The 21,652-nt window shown below is 43.2% G+C and overlaps 1 protein-coding gene across 6 annotated transcripts in view; it reads right to left on the reverse strand.

The window, feature by feature from the left end:
- The window catches only part of TIAM1 (TIAM Rac1 associated GEF 1), a 270,454-nt gene that overhangs the window by 224,927 nt on the left and 23,875 nt on the right, over positions 1-21,652 (reverse strand). For 2 of the 6 annotated variants that reach the window (XM_059720679.1, XM_019476349.2), the window contains exons 2-3: positions 7,372-7,510; positions 3,649-3,745 (exon numbers count right to left, since the gene is read on the reverse strand). The exons of 3 other annotated variants lie outside the window; for them this stretch is intronic. The gene's annotated coding sequence lies outside the window, so the exon portion shown is untranslated. The remainder of the gene's footprint in view (positions 1-3,648; positions 3,746-7,371; positions 7,511-21,652) is intronic. One more of the 6 variants, XM_059720677.1, reaches the window with a different exon arrangement.

Genomic DNA, 21,652 nt, shown 5'->3' on the forward strand with positions numbered 1-21,652 from the left:
TTTCAAAATGAATTTCTTTTCATTGTATATACTGCATTTTACAGTGTACAAGTCTACGTGGTGAATGAATCAACCCCGTATTTCTGATCAAAAAAGTTAGGATTTTCATAGATCTGGTGTAGAAGCAGACCCTTCCTCACTGAAGCCACCTCCAGGAGTGGTGTTAGGCACTTGAACTTGGCTGTCATCTTGTCCCAGCACCTTTTGAATGCAGGTCAGTGCTGGCCACTGTGGCCAGAGACTGTGAGCCACAGCCAGGCAGACAGCCGGAGCTCAGCATGGGGGGCTGCAAATGGCTCCTGCCTGGCAAGCACTGCTCACTGCTGTCACTCTGCACCCTGGTGTTGCTGGTGGTGGGCAGTGGCACCATAGCTCCCGTGCTGTCAGATGGTGGTTCCCACCCTGCTGGGTGCAGCAGGGTGACCGCACAGGGTCTGGCTGAAGATGAACGAACTTTCAAACATTTTTTTTTAATTTAAAAGTATTGATATAGTGTATAAGTGGAAATTTAAGGGTAAATATTTGGACTTCAAACTTCGACTTGTATACCATTAAATATGGTAGTTATGATTAGAATAAAGATCTCCTAGGAATAAAGGCTGATTGAAAAAAAAAAAAAAAATACAATTTTACATGAAATATTTTTGTGATTATTTCCTCCCACCAGCACCCCTTTTTCAAATGGCTCTAATGAGTAACATTTTTGTTTAAATATTCACTGCACTTGAAATGCAATCCTAGCTCCATTGGGGTCTCTTTGACTTCAGTAGAGTCAGATTTTCACCTTCAATGTAAGCTCAAATCTAAACATGTGCATACAGTATAAAGATATACCATTGCACTCATGTCCACGATCAACACTAAAAAGCAGGACCTGGAGTCTGTTTTACTTTAAGAAAAATGATAAAACCAAATATAAGCACCAGCAAATTATTAGCTTGAAAAAAAAAGTTATTAAGCATTACAATACCACATGAAACCTGGGGCCCCAGAGTAATATGACCAGTTTCTTTTACTGTGAGTCACACAGCAGAAAAGATTTCTGAATGTTTAACTCATCATCACCTACCTGGTGATGCCTGCTCTCTCACTGGCTTTGCAAGACTCTAATAGCATCAGTACATTTTAAATAAATCTGTAGTGCATAGCTGTCACTGCCTTTTCAGTCATCCTGAGTGATTAGATATTATCACCACTAGTTGCCCCCTAAAAGATAAGCATCACTTCAAGAATAAAAATAAAATGAAGATTAAAAAGACTGTCATAAGCTATCTGCCCTCTGGACTGCAATACAACATTAGTACACACAGCCTGGCTTGGACTTGGAGATAAGGCAGTAAAGTTTAACACAAGCCTAATACCAGAGGTTCACTTAACGATGATAAGCCAAAAAAATTTAAATACTAGTACAATCACTTTAAGCTCCTAATGCATCCATTTCTCCAAAATGAAAAAAAATTAGATCCCTTCACAGATTTCCATGCCACAATAGGTCACCTGCCAAAGACATACCTTAAGTGCTGGGTTTCTCATGACCTGCTCTACTCTTCCATATCATACTTGCAAGCAAAGAAAATACTGAAACGTATGAACTCTTCATCTTTAAGCTGCCCACAGTATAAAGACTTCCTGAACAATTATCTCCTCTGCCTGTCACTAAGAGCAAGAAGGAACAGACAGGAAGTATAGAGCAGTGCAATATGCACATGCATACAGGCATTGGCATATGTATGTTTGCTCCCAAGCCAGCTAACAGATGGCAGAACTAACTTTAGGCCTATCAGCCTTTGCAGAACTGATTTCAGAAAGAGAGACTGAGCTGTAAAATACACTCACAAAATGCAAACCGTTCCTAAAGAGGGAGGTTGTTCAGGCAATAGCCAGTAAATATTGCATTCCTGAAAACTTCAAGTAAACAAAACACACACCAAAAAATCAAGTAACTTCCCATGCATCAAGACCCACTGACTGATCCCCAAATCTTTCTAGTAGTTAAGGATCAAAATTAGTAGAAGTAGTGTACTGAGCAAACTGTGTATAATTTGTCAGGCAAGAAGCAAAAATCTGGCCACATGCAGAATTGGGGGGGGGGGGGGGGGGGGTTGAACTCAAATTCTGTTTATTCAAAATAAAAATCAAACCTTAAAAAAAACCAAACTGTTGGTTCGGGGGGGGGGGGGGGGGGGGGGGGGGGGACGACGACCAGACTTTTTTTTTTTTTTTTTTTACAACATTCAGCTAAGATGACAACTTAGTTTTCAACATCAGTTCTTCAGATTGGTAGGCTAGAAATAGATGTTGATGGACGAAACAGACTGAGTGTGCCATGATACTGCAGCACAGCTGATCTGCTGCACTGACAAGACACATCACCCCTTTTGTCCCATGCTTGATGGTGAAGGACAAGGGGCAATATGATCTTCCCACTTTGCCCACTCAGCAAGACCTATGCCCCAGAGTCTATCACCACTTTTTGTTGTGCCACTGAATTTCTTTTTATGTGGCACAACAAAGGGTATCAGCGTCTATTTGCTCAGCATTTGTGCTGCCACAAAATTTTTATGGAGGCACAAATAAGACATCAGCCAGCGTCTGTTTCCACCCACAGAGTTACAAGAGTCACAATAAGACAGACACCACAAGCCAAGAGGAGAACTAGCACCTCTTCAATTATAAGCTCTACTGGCAGACATATCAATGGCAGTTCTTCCTCAAAGCCAGATCCTGAAATCCTTTCTCCCTTTATGTTCAGCCTTCAATCTGACAAAAGTCCCAAGGAAGTCCATGGCAATTTTTCCCCCAGAGTTGTTTCTTCTTTGTCCAACTTTATTCCACCTTCTCACCAATCACTTTCTCTGGTCACTGTTTTGACTCTGAACCAAGCTGATGTGGCCAAGAGTCTTTGCCACCTGAATTATTGACATGCAAGAGCTCATCCACCCATGCAACATGGCTCTCCTGTGAGCATAAGTGAAGAGATAATGATCCGAGTCATACAAAATAGTAGTACCTGTAATGCAAACATAATTTAAGGAGAGAGAAACTACAATCAGCTAGAAAAGATGTGCTCAAACTGTGGCCTGAGGGCTGGATTTGGTCCACAAAGCCAAGTCTTTCATCCCCTGGCACTCCTCGCAGGTCAGGAAGCTTGGCAACAGGGAAGTGGTGACAGCAATAGTAGCCAGACCAGGTACACACACAAGCCATCAAAATAAACCAAAGATCCAACCTGCACATTGTCTATTAAGCACATTCAGTGGACAGCTAAGGGCACAATTTTATTTATCACGTCAATGACTTAGATCCTCGACTGGAAACAAAATTATGTACAAGCACAAAAAAAAAAAAATCATGTCTGCATCACATGCATTTAAACTCACCTTTCCACTCCGATCAGAATGCAGGACAGCGTACAGGGAAACAGATGGCCCTAGACTGAACACAAGGCACAATTCACTTGAGGAGCTGAGGCAAGGGCTGGGAGGCAAGAAGAGATGTGGATCAACCCCAGGATTGAATTTAGCCTTGTATTTATAGCAGGGCTGTGTTGTAAATATTTGCTTTCCCCTTCAGCAGCAAAATATCAACTGAAGTAAACAGTCCATTTGTTGACAGTGGCTGCAGTTTTAAAAGGACAAAAATACCCACCGTAATGCGATTGTATGTCTGAATCTCTTGCAAAGCTTCTCCCTTACTTCCAACCATTGTTTTGCTAGGATGCTGAGTGACCATCAGGATGTGCAGACTGAGATTATATCATTGCGGAGGAGGTTAATACAAAGAAAAGAAAAAAATAGATAAGTGTCCCAAGATGTTAACATACCCTGCTAGCCAGTCAAAATACAGAAAGGACAGCAGCCATGTTGAAACTAAGCAAAGAAGAAAAGGCTAAAGTATGTGACCTTTCCATTCTACCATAGCTAAAAATACTGATGTACAAGCTACAGGCAAGTTTTAGGACTAGATCCAGTGAGGGACTGAGCTGCTTCAAGCTCTGCATTAGCTAATAGAAATGAGGCAGCTCGGGTCCAAAAAATTCCATCTTGCAAGGTGTGGAATACCTCCTCTGAAAAGAAGTGTTTTCCAACTCCTATTGTAGCTAGTGGAAATAGATGAAGGCCTCAGCACATCCTAGTGGGTGCTCAAAACTTGCAAGATCAGGTCTTTTCCAAGCATGATAAAAGGTGCGATGCCACCAGAGCTTCAACCATGTGCTAAGCTGAAAAAGTGAACTTTGAAACAGAAAGCAAGCATCTAAAACAAAAAGTTGCCAAACCTGATCTCTTGCTCTCACTTACTCAGGCTCTCCCACACACCTCCTTCCTTAGGCAAATCTCTTCACAAATATAGCCCACTAATAAGCTTGTGTTGCTGGTGCCCTTCTGCACTTGACAGACAGGGAATGCAAAATCTGTGACAACTCCAGCTAGAGAACTGTGGCTCTTTAGCTCAAGCTGTAGCAAATCATTCCAATAACTCGTTGGGTCACCGGGTAAATCCCAAAGAGTTGACAAGAGGGTGAGTGTTACCACAAACAGCAAACCTAGATTAAATGTGTTCATAAAGTACGTGCATAGAGTGTAGACTGCCTCACGATGCTTACTGCTTTCATGAAGTTTTAAAACCTTATTTTTCTGTTCAATGAAGTCCACACATCATCTCATGCAATACACCCATTAGAAAACCACATTAGTCTATACACATTTTTCCATTATTTTAAAATCAAAAGTTAACTGTTGTGTTTTATTTCCATTTTAGTCAAGCTATACTTCATGGGCGACTGGTGCCTCCTGAGTCTAGGGGAGGCACTAGCAGGGGTGAGGTCCCCCAGCGGCCGACTGCCGACTGGGGGGTGGTCCCTCAGATCGATCGCCAACCCCAGGAGTGCCGGCAGCAAAACCATAAGTGCCGGCAGCGCCTCTCTTGGCGCCCCCACTCCCCTGGCAGTGCCAATCTCAGGGGGGGCACCGGCCGGCACTTACTTCTGTGCCCCAGCTTCCCGGCCAATGAGAGCCGATCTCAAGGAGGGCACATGGCCCCCCGTGCCTGTCCTATGCGTCACCTATGCTATACTTTGTGGCCCCATTCCTGCAAGAGTGAAAGGCACGTGCTTAACTTTACGGTGAGTACTACTGCCTATTCACAATGTGTACACAGACATTGTAAAATATACTCAACTCCAAGATCCAAGCTTTAATAGCTCAGATTCTGATGTCAAATCTTACCCATTTTATTCACTGAAGTGAATAAAAGTCATGGGGATGGACTCAAATGCAGCTACTTAGAGAAGTAAGACCAACAAGATTTGGACCTTAAGGGTGCAGGCAGAAGTGCAGCTCTCAGCTGTAAATCAGAACGATTTTTGGAAAGCCTTCGGAGTTACAACAACCTCCCGAACCAAGCCAAAAACTGTTCATTCTGGGGGGACGGGAATCTAGCAGTGGGCTGGGAGCCTGCAGCCAGGTGCCCGCAGCAATGGCCACAGCTCACCATTTTCAGAATGGGAAAGGGGAAGGGCAGTGGAGGGAGCTCATCCTGGGGTTCCCCAGCAGGTGCCAAAAGGTGCGGTGGGTGAATTGGAGCCCACCTACTTCAGGGGGGCTCCAATACACTGTCCCAACCTTGGGAGAGGGGAGGGGTGCTGAAAAAAAGCCAGAATGAGCTCCCTCTGCTCCTTTCCCCCCCCCCTCCCTATTTTGAAAACAGCAACAGGCTGGGAGCTCTGCAGATACAAGTTACAAAAGGAGCTACATTTTGAAAGGTCTTTATCTGATACCTCATCCAACGAGAAGTCAGACTTTCACCTGATTGGTCATTTTTTAAGATGTCTGCAGCTGTGCACTTGTGTTTGGTCACACTATAAACTGCTTTCTGTGGTCAGATGAGGCAAAAAGTGTCACTTTTGTCTGCACCCTAAATGCACAAGGATCTGCTCATTTCTCCAGATTTCAATGGTCTGGGATCAGGTCCAGGGAAAGAGGGGAAGGGGTAAAAGCAAAAGAGGAATACTCTGCCATTCAAAAGAAAAACCAAGCAGCATAAAAGTTAAACCACTACAGTGCGTGGTCATTTTGGGGCAGTTGGCCCATGCAATTTGTAAGGCATGGGTGGCACCTACACGTGTGCTTTACTGAGGAGTTGACCAATTAGCTCCACAGTAAAGCATCACTGTCTACACATGCACCAGTATTAAGGAACAGTAAATTAACTCTGCTGTAGGATAGTACTGTCAGGGATAGTACTATCCTACAGCAGAGTACTTATGTGCACCAAAACGCACATGTAGACAGTGACGGGGGCTGGCTGGGGCATTTGGATGCTGAAGTGCAGGGACTGTCCACCACCCAGCCCCTCACTTTAACACCCTTGTGCCCCAGCCAGCCCCTCCACCATTCAACACCACCACCTGGAGCCTGGGGATGACCCCCACCAAGTTCCCCTGCCAGCCCAGCCTGGGGCTGTTCTGCCCCAACTCAAACTGCTGCAGTCCCAAACACATGTGCAGATGATATGCCCGTGGACCAGCCAACTCCAACGCAAACTGCGCCAGAGTTTATCATATCACCTTAATGACACTTAGATGCACCCACTGTGTCACAAAACTCATACTACCGGCATCACCATCATCCCACATGCCACAAAATTGTTAAACCAGGACAAAAGAGGTGCAGAACTCCTCCTACAAGCCGCTTACTGCCTTCTTCACATCTATTGAAAATGAGGTCTTAAATGAGAGTTGATGCCATATAGCACCTCAAGAAGCACCTCTCAGCTCTTGATGGGATCCAACACTTTTCACTGCATGTGTCTCATACAAAGCAGAGCCTTTTTCCACACCAGACAGTAATTGTTAAACAAAAGTTATGTTTAATAATTATGGTTACACTTCTAAACTTTTAATTAAAAAGGCAATACTCTAGAACAGAGAGAGAAAAGAAAATTTTGGTAAAGATATTAACTGCATATTTTGCTTCCACAATGTAATACTACATTTAATTTAAAAAACTGCCTTGCAGGCATGCATTGTTTGTGTTAATTATATACTTCTAGCTTCATGTATAAGTAGATTCAGGCCACAAAAAAAAAAAAATCATATATGGGAGATTTATAAAAATACAAGATTCAGCCAAAGAAAGGCTTACACTAATTAACGTTTCCCTGAAAACAGAAGACTCTTTTGCTTATGGGAATTTAATATTGATGCTAATTTCTATTAGTGCTACTTAAAATGAAAATACTAGCCTCCTCTTGGCTCTGTCCATCTCCTCCTCAACAAGCTCTTCCTTTGGAAAAACGGAAGTAAAAGATCTCATTGGGCTGGAAACAATGAAAATGCTTTTTATATGAAGGGTCTAAAACTGCCTCTCTTACCCATACTGAGTAGCACCTTACTCCATGAATATTCCCAGGTGGCCACGTTGAAGGAGCTTTGTCCACACTGTACGAATATCTGCTTCCACTAACAGGTCCTTGCTCACCCAGGTACATGTACTGGATTCAGTGAGACTACCTGCATGAATAAATGCTCCAGTGTGAATAAGGTGCCATAATCTCACATAACAGCAAGACAGTAGAAACTGGGTATGTTTACAACCCTCTCACTTTGCAGTGGTTTATCAAATTAAGGACAGGCTGTCATTTTAAATGACACCACTTCTCCACTCAGCTCAGTGGTCCTACATATTTGATCAGAGACCCCCCCTTGGAAATAAGTCTCAAACAGCTGGAACAGCTCAACAACCCTATACAGCTACACCTATCCTCAGCTAGTTCACAAACCTTCATGTTTACAGAGAGGCAAAGAAGCTACCACAATTATTTTCAGAGGCTCCACTGCCTTCCACTATATCCAAAATGTTTTCAAATTCTAGAAAACTGGTGCTTAAGTTGAACAGTTTTATTTTTAAGTGTATTAACTGTCTAACATTATCTGTGCAAAATAGAGTATACGATATAGTCACATTAAAGGCATCACAATTTGGCTTTTCCACCTTTGAGTAGGTAAGCTTCACATGGATTCTCATTAAAATTCATACCACTATTCATGAAATAAGGTGATAGCCAACCATGAACGTAGGTATCCAAAGCTAACTCATCTGAATACAACCATGAAGAGATAACAAGGAAGTCTACCCGAAACCAGAAAAGAAGAGTGTAAGCATCTCTACATGAGACAAGATTTCACACGCTTCATCTTCTGGGCTATGTTATTCTTTTGTTTTTAGCAGACCTTGCATCAATCAAATATAGAAGTCTCCTGTCTAATATATGCAGTCTTTCGAAGCAAAAATCTTCCATAAGGAAGGACCAATTGGGTAGTAATCCATTTTGAGTAGAACACATACACTGGATATTCAGTAGCAAAAAATTATAATGTTACTAAAAGAGTTTCTGTGTTACATTAAGATTTACAAGAAACTATGGTTGATGCTTAAGTAAGCATAAAATCAAATATTTCTAGTTTTATGGAAGCGTTTCATAGTTTCTAAGTTTCACTTACCTATTAAATAAGTTCACATCCAAATTCAAAATACTGAGAAAAGCACAGGGTGTTAAGCCAACACTAGAACGAAGCCAAGGTCAAGCAAGGGACCTTTACCCCTTTTCATCACCCTAAACAGCCAAACAAAAACTGCATTGTCACCATATTACATATGGACCAGGACTGCTTCCTTTTCTCAGCCACTACAGAAATGGATGACAGCCTAAGATCTGTTAGCTCATTGGTGCTCAGCATTTTGGTCCCATGGATCAAATGAGGCTCAAGGAGCCAGGAGGTGGGCTGGATTGGGCCTTGCACACTGGGATTGGGCCCCATACTGTCCTGTGGGGAACCCTGGGGAGTCCCACGGGCTGGATGACAAGGCACCAGGTGCCGGATGCAGCCAGCACTGGAGGTTGAGCACCCCTGTGCTAGCTTATACAGCAGGTGCATAAACAGACTGTCAATGGCCACAGAAATAAAACTGGAAAGGGGAAGAAATGACAAACATATAGAAAAAAATTACACTCAGTGCATTAAGAGGTGCCCTCCACCCCCTGAAATGGATAGCAACAGAAAAGACAGAAAAAGATGTAGTACTTACATTAGCCTCCCAACCCTACCCCATGTCTGTGTCATCATGGTAAATATTTTACTATGCACAGGAATACACAAAATTTTCTAGAAAAATAACAATTGGTTCCTCTCTGATTTCTCTCTCTCTCTCTCAGCCACTCTGCATTTCCATCAGCACGAATGCTTCCTATGCCACACACTACTGCAACAACCCGCATAAGACAATTTTTTTTTAAAAGTCAGTGTTAACATGAATCCCATGTCCGTTCCTCTTTTTTTGTCCCGTGGCAGCATAGAGATATTTTGAAGAGAATTCATCTCATCCCAGCCATGCTCAAAGCTCCACTTTGCTCGCAAAGCTAAAGCAGGAAGCATGCAGGAACAGGAGGACAGGAGAGCACACACACACACTTCCCAACACGCGCTCACCCACGCTGGCTGCCAAAAGACACTGCAATATTAGTACCACATATATAATTCATATTCTTATTGAACTAAGCACTCAGCCCCTATTCATCAAAAAGAAAATTGAAGCGAAAGCCTCAAACTCCACAGAAAGTCTCTGTTCTATCTGATGCCTTAACCACAATTCTCGCTGTAGCAAACAAACCTAGACCACAGAGGGCAAGCACAGAGAGATTTTAAGCTCGTTGATCCTGAAGAGGCCGTGTTAGATACCAGAGCTCCCAATTCAGTCGTTAGGTAGTAATGGCCAATTTCATCTTGCCATCGGGAGCCTTGCTCCCACTTCCGCGACCACCCGTGGGAGTGCCACCAGCATCAGCAATGCTGGGAGAAAAGTACACCAGAGGGATAGGCTATAGGGATAGGCTAAATTGGACGTTAATTATAGCACGGAGAGTAAGTGACAGTTACTGGAGTCAAGGGACACTTTTCAATTTAGAAGACACAAAACATACACCCACAAAGAAGCTCCCTGGCTATATTTCTGCCCCTCTCTAACCCCCGTTCAACTTTTAATTTGCATTTGCTTTTCAGATTGATGGGGCAAAAAAATATTCCTGAGGCGACAGATTAAGCTGCTGAACTAGACTTCCAGGCTCCAACGCTGACAAGGTTATCACACTGGAAAAGGAAGGGGGCAAAAATTAAGCATCCAAAAAAAGGCATCTGTTGTAAAGGTCCTTGGGGCACAGTCATGTCTGGTATAGATAGTAGAAAAAAAATTATATAGGATTCAGGAGTTAGCTGGGAGCAGTTACAGATTTCTCCATTGTGAGGCAGTGCCAGAAGCAAGTATGGCAAAAAGGAGAAAGTGCAGATTTGCAGTTACTCAGACAGCAGTGGGTAATGAGAGATCTATCAAGCAGAAGGGCCAGTTACTGCATGCCAGTCTGCTTGTTCAATGAAGAAGCCAAAATACTTTGCAACTCTCTATGGGCCATTTAAACAGGGACTCTTTCTTTGCTACATTATGAGAATTTGTACTGATCTCCTTATTCACAGCTGTAGAATTTAGAGCTTGAAAAATAACCTCGTCAATAAGATTAAGGCAGATTTTAGTTCTGGAGAGCAGAGGAATCCATAAAGCACATCCTAGGCAATTCTAGTATCTACAGCTCACATCCACAGGAATTCACACTGTTTGGAAAACTAGAGAAACAGAATTTCCATAAAGCCAGGACAAAACAAGGCAACTAGAACTAGACTAATTCTGCAGAGAAAAACATTTCAAGGAATTTGCTGCCTAAAAAAAGGAACTAAAATACTATTATTCTTTAAATGCATACACAACATCCTCCACAAGAAAAAGCTATCCTGAATGCAGGAGAATCCTGTGGTAGAAGAGAGCAGTGAAGGGGAGGAGAAATAGAATATGATTGTGGAATTAAAGGCTGTATCATAATGCATGTCCAAAACCAACCCTAATGAAGGCACTGCTTAATTTATGAATGCTTGACTTCACAACACTGATGCACTCTGAACCCCAAATTGAAAAGACATGCTCCATTGTTTGTTTTTTAATTAAAATTTTTATTATACACATACACACAATCTGTTCTGTGGAACTACAGTTAACCTTGATTTGGGTTATCACTATCAGCAGATATGGATCTATGGATCCACAGCAAAATCCCTACCACTTGAGCTAGTCAGTGCATCAGGTAAGGCTAGCGAGCTGTTATACTCTACTTGGAACTGTCACTTGACAGGAACGAGACGTACTTTGCTAGATTTAACTGTCATTTACCAGATATCCAAGTCTATCCCAACGGTAACAATGGGTTCAATTCGGGTTTTAGAAAAGGGCATGCACCCTTGTGATTTTGAAGTGGAATTATTATTCTAGAATCAAGTCACTTGCATCAGGTGTTAAGTGTCCACATAGAGAGTTATTCCAGCATAAATTACAGAAAAATAAAATTATTCTACTATAGCTATGCCAGTCAATTTCCCAAAAAGATAAACTCAAAAAGTCATAGTTTTTAAGATAGTGACTACAATCCTGGAAACTTTCAAGTTTGCATGAAAAATTCCACTGAATAAACCATGAAGTTCTGTTCAAAAGAAGGACAGACGAGAAAAAAAAAAAAACCAAAAAAAACCCTTCCCTTCCTGAAAGATAGGTGACCTTTTAAAACTCCAAATGGAGGTAAGTTCTGTTTAAGATACTGGAGCTGTGCAAATTTATACTAGCAGAGAAACAGGCCCCAGCATGGGAAAAGGGGTCTCATGGAATCCAAGTTCATCCTTCCCTGCACCTCCCTGATAACACCAGCTGCATTCCTAGTACTACTGTGGGGAGAAAAGAGTGCCCCGAAGCAACAGACTGCTTCCTCCTTCACTTACTATCAATTATTTATAAAGCCCCATCAGCCTGTACAGGACTGCAGTCAATGTAAACAAAGAGCCCGTCCCTCCAACAAAAGGCATCCAAGGACATGTGCAAACACCAAGGGCAGGACCAGAAGGAGCAGCATGATCTCATGGGTAGGACACCAGGCTACAACTTGAGAGTGCCCTATTCTACTCCTGGCTCCGCCACTAACCTGTGGACTTAACCTATGGTCACTCTACCCCCCTCCCCCCCCCCCACCTTTGTGCCCCATGTCTCCCTTTCACCCTCCCTTTGATCTGTTTAGATGTTCATTTTCTTTTGAAGCAGGGACTTCTAAATACTGTGCATACACTTCATAGTACAAAAGAGCCATTCATCTTGGTTAGGGGCTTTGGGCACTACTGCAATTTTAGTAAGTAAGGACAAAACACAACATTTTAGCCATTTTATGAAAATAGACATGTTAGTTGTGAGATGAGGGATCTCTAAGCATCTGGGGTGGAGGGAAAAAGGTATTAAGACACAAGTGGAAGAAGGATCCATAAAAGGCAGTAAGACAACAAGTATCTGATAAGAGATAGTACAAGGAGATTAGAACAAGACAGACACCAGGATAATATTACAAAGCGTTTAAAAGAAGATGAGAGCTTTCAACTATCACTTTAAGCTTAACTGCGTTTTAAAGTCTTTTTTTTCAGTAATCTGTATTTATTTTTAAAAGAAACATTTCAGTTTGCTTTTACGTGCTGTTCTGTGTCGCAGCAGCAGGTACATCGGTCTGCCTTCATTCTTTGTCAAGTGAAGTTCACCCATCTCAGGAATTTTAATGTGCTTCTGCTGTTTAAGACGACTTCTTTTTCCTTCTTTTACCCAGCTGAACCAAGGAACCAACTTTCTAAATGCAGAAAACTTTGGCAAAGATTAGGAAAAGTGATAGCCTTGTCAGAAAGAACTTAGAAAAAAAGAGTAACATTCTTCTCCTGCCAAGCATTAAGGAAGTAATTTTAAGAAAAAGCTTCCACTAAGAAGGAACACTATCATAGATAACTTCAGAGAAAAAAAGACTTAGGGCTATCTTGAGCTTTGCTGGTAAGTGTATGGGGGGTGGGGGGCAGGGAAGCACTCCACCATTACTAGTAGCTTTACTCAGCTACAGTGAGGCCGAATTTGGGATTTAGTCTCATGCTGCACCACATGGCTTTAATTGTGAGCTCTCATTAGTTACCGAAGACTGGGTCACAATTAAGATGTTTTTAAATCTGTGGGCCCTGATGCCCTCCACTTACGAGCGTTGAGAAAGCTGATGGGGGTCATTGCTGTGCCCTTGGCCTGACTGTACAAGCGATCGTGGTCCACGGGCCAGGTGCCCGGAGATTGGAAACTAGCTAATGTGGTCCCCATTTATAAGAAAGGGAGAAAGAAGGACCCAGGAAACTATAGGCCCATAAGCCTCATATCGGTCTTGGGGAAAATCCTTGAAAAAAAATTATCAAGGATCACATCTATGAGGGGCCAGCAGGGGAGATTATGCCCAGGAGAAATCAACATGGATTCATCAAAGGCAGATCCTGCCAGACCAACCTGATGGCCTTTTATGACCAGGTAATTAAATCCCTGGATGATGGTGTTGCCATGGATGTAGTCTTTCTGGACTTTAAGAAGGCCTTTGACTCTCTCTCTTACCCCATTCTCATTAATAAATTGACCGACTGTGGCGCTGATGCCTACACAGTTGGATGGGTCAAAAATTGGCTGCTGGGGTGCACCCAGAGAGTGGTGGTGGACAGGTCGTACTCGACCTGGCGGGATGTGAATAGTGGGGTCCCCCAGGGCTCGGTCCTGGGGTCCACACTGTTCAACATCTTCATCAGCGACTTTGACGAGGGGGTGGAAAACACATTGTCCAAGTTTGCTGATGACACCAAGATGTGGGGAGAGGTAGGCATGCTCGAAGGGAGAGAGAGGCTGCAATTAGATTTAGACAGACTACAGAAGTGGGCAGATGGTAATAGGATGGGGTTCAACGTAGATAAATGCAGGGTGCTGCACCTTGGGGAGAAGGAATCCACAGCATACATACAGGCTGGGGAGCTCCCCCCTTATGAGCACAGAGGCAGAAAGGGATCTTGGAGTCATTATCGACTCCAAGATGAACATGAGCTGCCAATGCCAGACCGCAGCCGGCAAAGCCAACCGCACCTTGTTGTGCATCCAAAGATGCATCTCAAGCCAATCCAGAGAGGTGATACTCCCCCTGTACACAACACTGGTCCGGCCTCAACTGGAGTACTGCGTCCAGTTCTGGGCGCTGCACTTTAAGAAGGATGTGGCCTGCCTTGAGAGGGTTCAGAGGAGGGCTACCCGCTTGGTTGGAGGGCAACAGGGCAGGCCCTATGAGGAGAGGCTGAGGGACCTAAATCTGTTCAGCCTCAGCAAGCGGAGGCTGAGGGGGGATTTGGTGGCTGCCTACACACTCGTTAGGGGAGATCAGCAGCAAATAGGAAGGGTCCTATTCCCCCCAGCAGCACCTGGGGTGATGAGGAACAATGGCCAGAAGCTGCTGGAGAATAGGTTCAAGTTAGAGATTAGGAGGCACTATTTCACTGTTAGGGTGGCTAGGATCTGGAACCAACTTCCTAGGGAAGTGGTCCTCACTCCTACCTCAGGTAAATTCAAAAAGAGGTTGGATGAACACCTGTCTGGGGTCATGTGATCCCAGTGTGTGCTCCGGCCAGTAGTGGGGGGTTCAGACTAGATGATCTGTTCAGGTCCCTTCTGACCCCAAACTACTGTGATTTCTACTATGAAGGTTTATGACATAGCCACACTGTTACTCTCAGCATACCAGCAAGCCAAAACAACAGCAGTATCATAATTGTTGCAATGTAAGGAATACCTTATGTAAGTAGATACAGGAGACCCTTGCCATCCTTGGGGGATATGTTCTTGTATACTCCGTGAAAGGCGAAATTCGCAAATAAGGCACTGCATTCATGAACACAGCGCCCCCAGCATCTGGGGGGGGGCACGGCTGCTCTGGCAGCACAGCAGCAGCAGAGCTCCCTAGGAGCTCCTTTAAGATGTGGGTTCGGCATTAGTGAATATTTGAAACCGCGAATACCGAACCCGCAAATAGCGAGGGTTTCCAGTATACTGTACTGCAATTGCTCTGAAGGGAAATGGGTTAATTTCTGGTACCTCCTAGTTCCTTAAGAAAAATAAAAAATAAAAAAATATCAATCATCTAGTGCCACGAGAAAGGACATGCAATGCTAGCAACACAATCAGTGTTTGACAAACACAGGAAAGTTTATTGCTTTAATTATTGCCCCTTTAGAGTTAAGGGAAAGTGCTCAACAAAAATCTTTAAACAGAGGGTGCTTTCAATAAACGGGGAGAGCAAGAGTTGAAGGCAAAGAGCATCCCCTATCAAGGTAATATTAGAACTGGTTTAATATAAAAGATGAGAGGGAGAAAGAAACTCTATTTTCATGTTTTCTGCATCTTTCTAACACTGTCTACCAGTATATACACAAGTGACGAGCCCTACCCAAAATACTGGGCCCATTCTGCCCAGCTCCCAGCAGTGCTAACCAGGCCTAAGTCACAGACTAGGTGGAAGCCAGTGAGCTTTCAGGACCAATGCATTCATCCAGTTTCACATAGAGAGTTGAACTCTCAGGCAAGTATGATACCAAGTCACTATCAACATCCTGTCAAGTATATTGTGGCTGGACACTGTCCTCGCAACCTCTAAATGATTCAGAAATAGTTGCCTCCCCCTTCTGATATTGCCAGTAGATCTCTTTCCTTCCCTTCCTATAGCCTGCAATATTGGTAGGTTTGAGGAATTGGGATTTTTAAAATCGGCAAATGTTGATAAACATCCATTTCACCTCACCACTCACAGGAAGAAGAAAAAAATATTTCCATTATTAATAATCAAAATTTATAGAAAGGGGATGTAGGAAAAACAATGGCTGATGGAGTGTGGGATGAAAGAAGGAGAAATCCTACAGAACCATGATGACTGTAGTTTGGACTGCAACCACGAGAAACCCTAGGGAACAGGGAACAAAGGAAGAGGAAGTGACAAAGCGGACAAGGGAGCTATGGGCAAGTGGAGCCAGGGCTGATGGCAGCTCTGCTGCTTGGCTGGCAGCAGTCCTACAACAGTTATGTTTGACACAGTGGGCACTTAAACTGCACTATAATAGTATACTCTCATTAATAAAAACTGTCTGTCCCCCATACCTCTAATCTCACACAATCCTGAAAAAAAATAATCAAAATAATATCCATGTTTATTTTTAAGCATTTATATCTATCTAAATTATTTTAAAAAATAAAAAGTAACTAAAAATTGAATTCTGCCAAGCCTAAATAATGAGAAGAGAGGAATCCTGAAGCTTCCTACAAACAGGAGGGGAAAAGCTAGTCTTCAATGGGAATAAAAGGAGGTGTAACATCTGGCTTTGAAGCACAAACGGGTTCAGAAACTCCTCTTCCCCAGACACAACCAACAACTCTGCATCTTCCTAGACAGAGTATTTTGCATAATAATTCCTCTCAGTGTCAAGGAGGCTTTAAAAGTACTCCTGGGCAGGAAGAAAGGAAGATTTTAAATTTGCATCAGACACTTGGATGGTAGACATTTCTGCCATACCTGCATTTATTACAATAGGGATTAGTGCTACCCATGCAAACACAAATACAAAAAAGACCTCACTTCACTGACCAGAGGTTTGACATAGGCAGAGATGTCTAGCACCCATGAAGATCTCCTAAACAATCCATGTGGAATTAGCAGGCCAGCAACCACTCCAAAGGTGATGCAAATTTCAGTATCTCTTTGATGGCCATGAATCTGAATCTGCAGGTATGCAAGTAATGCAGGTATGTGAGTGGAACAGAGTGAAGCACAATGACTGAATGCAGCAGTGTTCCGAGAGGGAAGATTTTTCCTTATTTTCTCCAAGATAGGCCTGATGATCCTTCATAGGGGAAGTTGCTCCTTCAATTTACAAGCAAACGAAAGAGTGAAGAGGCCTTCTCACCTACTTTATCGATGTGAAGGCATTTTTATAAAGTTATAAAAACTAAGATCTTCAGAATTCCTGAACTCCACTAAAAATAGTAATAGGTTAGGTTTAACAATAAGGTAGCAATGAGTTATTTAAACATTTGATTGGAACGAAAGGGAAGGGGGTACCTTCCAGAAATAGATCATAGATCTCTAATATATAGAAAAAGCAAGATATATTTTTGTGTGTAGATTGGGTTTGATCAGAATATCTAAAATCTTTAAGAACCTGACAAGCAAACAAGTTTCTCATCTATTACACACACACTCCTTCCCCCCTATATGTTATATAATCAGCAACACTGAAACCTGAAAGGAAGCGAAATTATCTTGGCAGTTACATTAAGGTTTATTAGCTAGGAAGGGCCTTACAACGCAGAAAACTTTCCTGCCGGCAGTCACAGAGGGTGAAACCTACAACTTCTAACATTTAGTGCAAGTGTTCAGGCTTGCCCACTGAGTTTCAGTATCTGCTAATACTGAAACTGTGTCAGACCAGGGAGTACTTGCAGAGACTGTAAGAGCCCTTGAGCCTTTTGGAGCTTTTGGCTTGCACTGGTTGAGTCCTGTAAGGCACACAACTATGGCACGCTTTGTATGGTGTCTTGTGTTGACAAAACAGGCTCTGGGCCACTAAACCAGATGTGTATTTCATGTATGTTTTTGGGTGATTGAGTTAAACTGGTTATATTCCTCTCCTCGTGTCATTGCTTTTACTTGCCTTTTTTTTTAATTATTTATTTAAAGAATAAAATTGAGAAGACATCTCCTGCAACCTATACCAACTCAAACGGCACTTGGGAGCTGAAATCTAAAGGCATGTTAAACCTGCTTTTCTCCATGGGTCCTGCACAACGGCCACTTCCACTCTGACACCCATCCTATTTCTTTTGTATGACAAAAAACAGTGTCCGTATATCTTTGTGCACTTTGGCACTTTTGTCGATTCAGGAGCTCTTGGCTGTCAGAGACGTTACCAGGGATCACTACGTGGAAATGGCTCTCGTAGACCCCCACCCACCCATCCTATTGATGTGATGGGGGGGGGGGGGGGAAAAAAATCAAGAATGTAGCAGAATGCAACAGAAGAAAAAGAGAGCTGCTGATTAGAGGTTCAAATACCGTTTGAAAGAGAATAAAGTAAATTCTTAAAAGAGATTAATATTTTCACTGCTTATCTGGATGTTAGAGACTAAGTTTGAGAATTTGAAGTAACTGGACACATCCACCTGAGGTGGAGCCAGCCAGCAGCCCTAAAGACACAACTTGTGTCATGGACATTGTTATGGCTGGACATAAGGGAGCATTCACTGCTACTGTCTCCTAGTAAAGGTCTTTGGGGAACGACATCAGAATTCTATTTGCCAATCTAAACACGTCTCTTCTTTCTTGGGATTTTCACGAGACAAAATTGTTAAGCAATGGGAAGAGATCATTCATCCTGCTCAGTGCTTCCCCACCTCCATTTATGTTGGTTCTTGTTTTCAGGGACAGGATCCCTCACTATATGCCTTGGATGCCCCCTAAAGCAGGAGTGGGCAAAATGCAGCCCACAGGCTGGATGCGACCTGCCAGGCCATTCTATCTGGCCGGCAGGACCCCTAAAAAAAAATTAGAAAATTAATATTTATCTGCCCATGGCTGCCTGTCATGTGGCCCCCAATGGCTTGCCAAAACTCAGTAAGCGGCCCTCCACCTGAAATAATTGCCCGCCCCGTCCTAAAGCTTGCCCTCAGTTGTCAAGATGCATAGGCAAAGGCAGTTATGTTGTCTGACAATACCAGGATGCATTTGTTTTGCAGACCTAGTTGTAGCCATCTGAAGGCCAGTCAGACCATTAGGAGTTCCTGGACCACTGGCTGTTCATGGATTACAGCCCTTGTGTCATGCAGGTTCTCAAAGCAGCTCCCAAGCCCATGAGATTTATCATTGTGGCATTCATTCTATTCGATATGCACTAGGCACAAACCTCCTCTTCTGTCCATCATAAGGAGAAATAAAATAACCAGTGGCTTAAGTAACTTAACATTTGTGATCTCAACAATGTGGAGTGCGAGTCTGCGGAGACATCTTATATACCACTTTCTTCACTTCCAACACCAAGATTTTCATTAGGCAAAAAAGATGCGATTAGATTTTCAGTAAGCACCAATCTTGCGGGTTCACTCTCCTAAGAAAGCAGCAGCACCCTTCACTGTACCTCTCGTCCCTTTCAGGCGTATGACCATAGAGGTTGATACTGCTCTTCCAGAAATTTACTGTTTCTGCAGAGGAAAGCCATCATAACCTGTCTTTGCTTTGTAAGGTGGGATGAACAAATGGCACAGGGCAGCAGGGTCAGGAGAAATGAATATACAGCCTTGTACACTTGAGCTTTTAAAGTCCCATGTGCCAAACCAGGACAGCTCTGGTCAATAGGGCAAATTCTTCTGTGATTCAGATGCAATCACAGTTACTCCGAAGACAAACTTTATTCTTGGTTTCAATGGCATATGTCCCTCTCTGCAAAGGCCAAAGTCTCTTTAGCTTCTACTGCCAACATCGCCCTTGGCCATGCTGAGTTTGTAAAAATTCACAAACTGTCTGAAAACTGTACTCTGTGAACTCTGTAGAGCTCTACTCCAGAGCACTCCTTCCAGGCCGCCTGAATGAAGCAGAGCAGTGCTTGTCCTCATCACCACTCCAAAGCCCAAAGGTCTCCTCTGCCTGGCTCGAAGTCCATGCTTCCTAGCTTAACAGAGTGTATATTTTCCTCTTAAAGCTGTGTGATACTCTTGCGATTCTGTGTACATTTTATAAATTCTGTCTAACACTGTTGACTTTGTATGCATACCAGACTGCAAAACCCATTTTGACTACAGGACTTGATTTTTGTTTTCTTTATTCAATTACCTCCACAATACGAGACATTTTTGCACCTGGCACAGGGCTAACAGAGGTTTTTCAACTTTATCACCCATTAAAAGGGAGGACCCTTAGATAGAGATGACTTCTGCTCAGGGCAAACCTGTTTTTCAAGTCTTAAACCTAGAAGCAAGGTAGTAGAGAGGCCACCTGCTGCCTCCAAAGCGGCAGATTGCCTGATCTGACAGAGGCTGGTAAAGGAGTCTCATCTCCCCTTTTATTGGAAATAAAAGGCAAAACTTAGGAGTGGAGCAGGCGGATCCTGGACTCCTCCTCTAGACTGGAGATGAAACAGAGGCCTGGAAGCATGTGCAAGCCTTCGTTGTTCTGTCTAGATCAGTATATTTATTGTGCTAAAGAAATATTTGTTTTTGGAAACTTATAAATAATACAACCTCTAAAGATGTTACCTGCTAACCCAGTGTGCACATAAAAAGATTGAGGACCTGAGAAAGAATATCTTAAGTAGGACCTTCAATGTCTGTTCCGGTCTCGGGGAGCTTGCAGGCCACGCAGTCTTACTTTCATGCAAGAGAAACAGAGGAAGTGGTAGAGGCTGATGGCAGGAATGGCGATAGAAGCCTGCTGAGATGCAGGAAATTGAAAAACACACACAGGTCTGGTATTTTGGAACCCAAACACAGCATCCCTCTAGCAAAACTGTGCCAGGTGACTTGAGAGCAGGCAGAATTTTTCAGAAATCATTTTACAGGTATGAATTTAAAGAGATGGACGGACTCGACTAGATGGAGGGGGAGAAAGAAAAAAACAAACAAACAAACAAACAAACATATAGGTTACAAGACAAGACATCCAGACATCTGTGCATGGACTGGTAAGAAGAGTTCCTTCAATAGGTTATAGTCCTTCTGAAGCATGTTGCTTGGCAATTGTTAGACTGGAGATTTGTATCCAGCAGCCGTTCTCAGAAGACATTATTCCTGGGTCCGTCCTCTCTCTCAGCGAGTCTCTTTTGCTCATTAGGTTATAGAAATAGCCACACATACAAGAATTCAAAGCAAAAATTCTGCGATTGTAGGTGCTACTGAGGGTCCCTTAGTAAACAGGGTGGTAGGGGGTGGAGGGAATCACTTGCTTGCTAGCACAGCTCAGAAACGAGCAGGTCTGCCACAACCACTTCACTGTCCCAGGCTAAAAACTGAGATCAGATTTATAGAGGTTCGGACCAGGCAATAGGATACACATGCACAGAGAGAGAAAGATTAAAAATAAATGCACAGGCCAGAGTAATGCAAACCCAGAAATAAATATGTGAAGGTGATATAATAGGACAGTTCACTTCAATTACCCCTACATCAGGACTGTCTCACCAGTCACCTGGAACCTCATGCATCCCCCAAAGAATTGACACACAACCCACAGGCTTCTGCCCCACTGCCATTCCACCTTCCCAATTACTCCTGATATGGCAGCCAGGAGGGCTAGGGATAGACATTACACATGAACCGGTTTAAATAATAAAGAAACTGGTATAAACCCGTAACAGAACAGAAGTTCAGTGCACATAAACCTTTTTCAAAATGGCTGGAACTGGTTTGAGATAAACCTGGTTGAATGTAGTATCAGACTTCACTGATTTGGGTCAAACCAGTTTTTAGTGTCTGTCCCAGACCCCTTCCTGATTCAAGTTAAATCAGAGTCCCACAGCATCCCAGCATGCTCTCTGGGCTGGACGGGGCTCTCTGCTCCAGAGTTGGGCTGGCCTGTGCCCTCTGCTCCCTGGCTACAGCTCCGGCAGAGACTGTACATAGTGGGGTCTGCCTGACTTCCTCCTGCTCCCCTCTCC

This window comes from Alligator mississippiensis, chromosome 1 (genome assembly GCF_030867095.1).
Source record: "Alligator mississippiensis isolate rAllMis1 chromosome 1, rAllMis1, whole genome shotgun sequence".
Lineage (NCBI taxonomy): Eukaryota > Metazoa > Chordata > Crocodylia > Alligatoridae > Alligator > Alligator mississippiensis.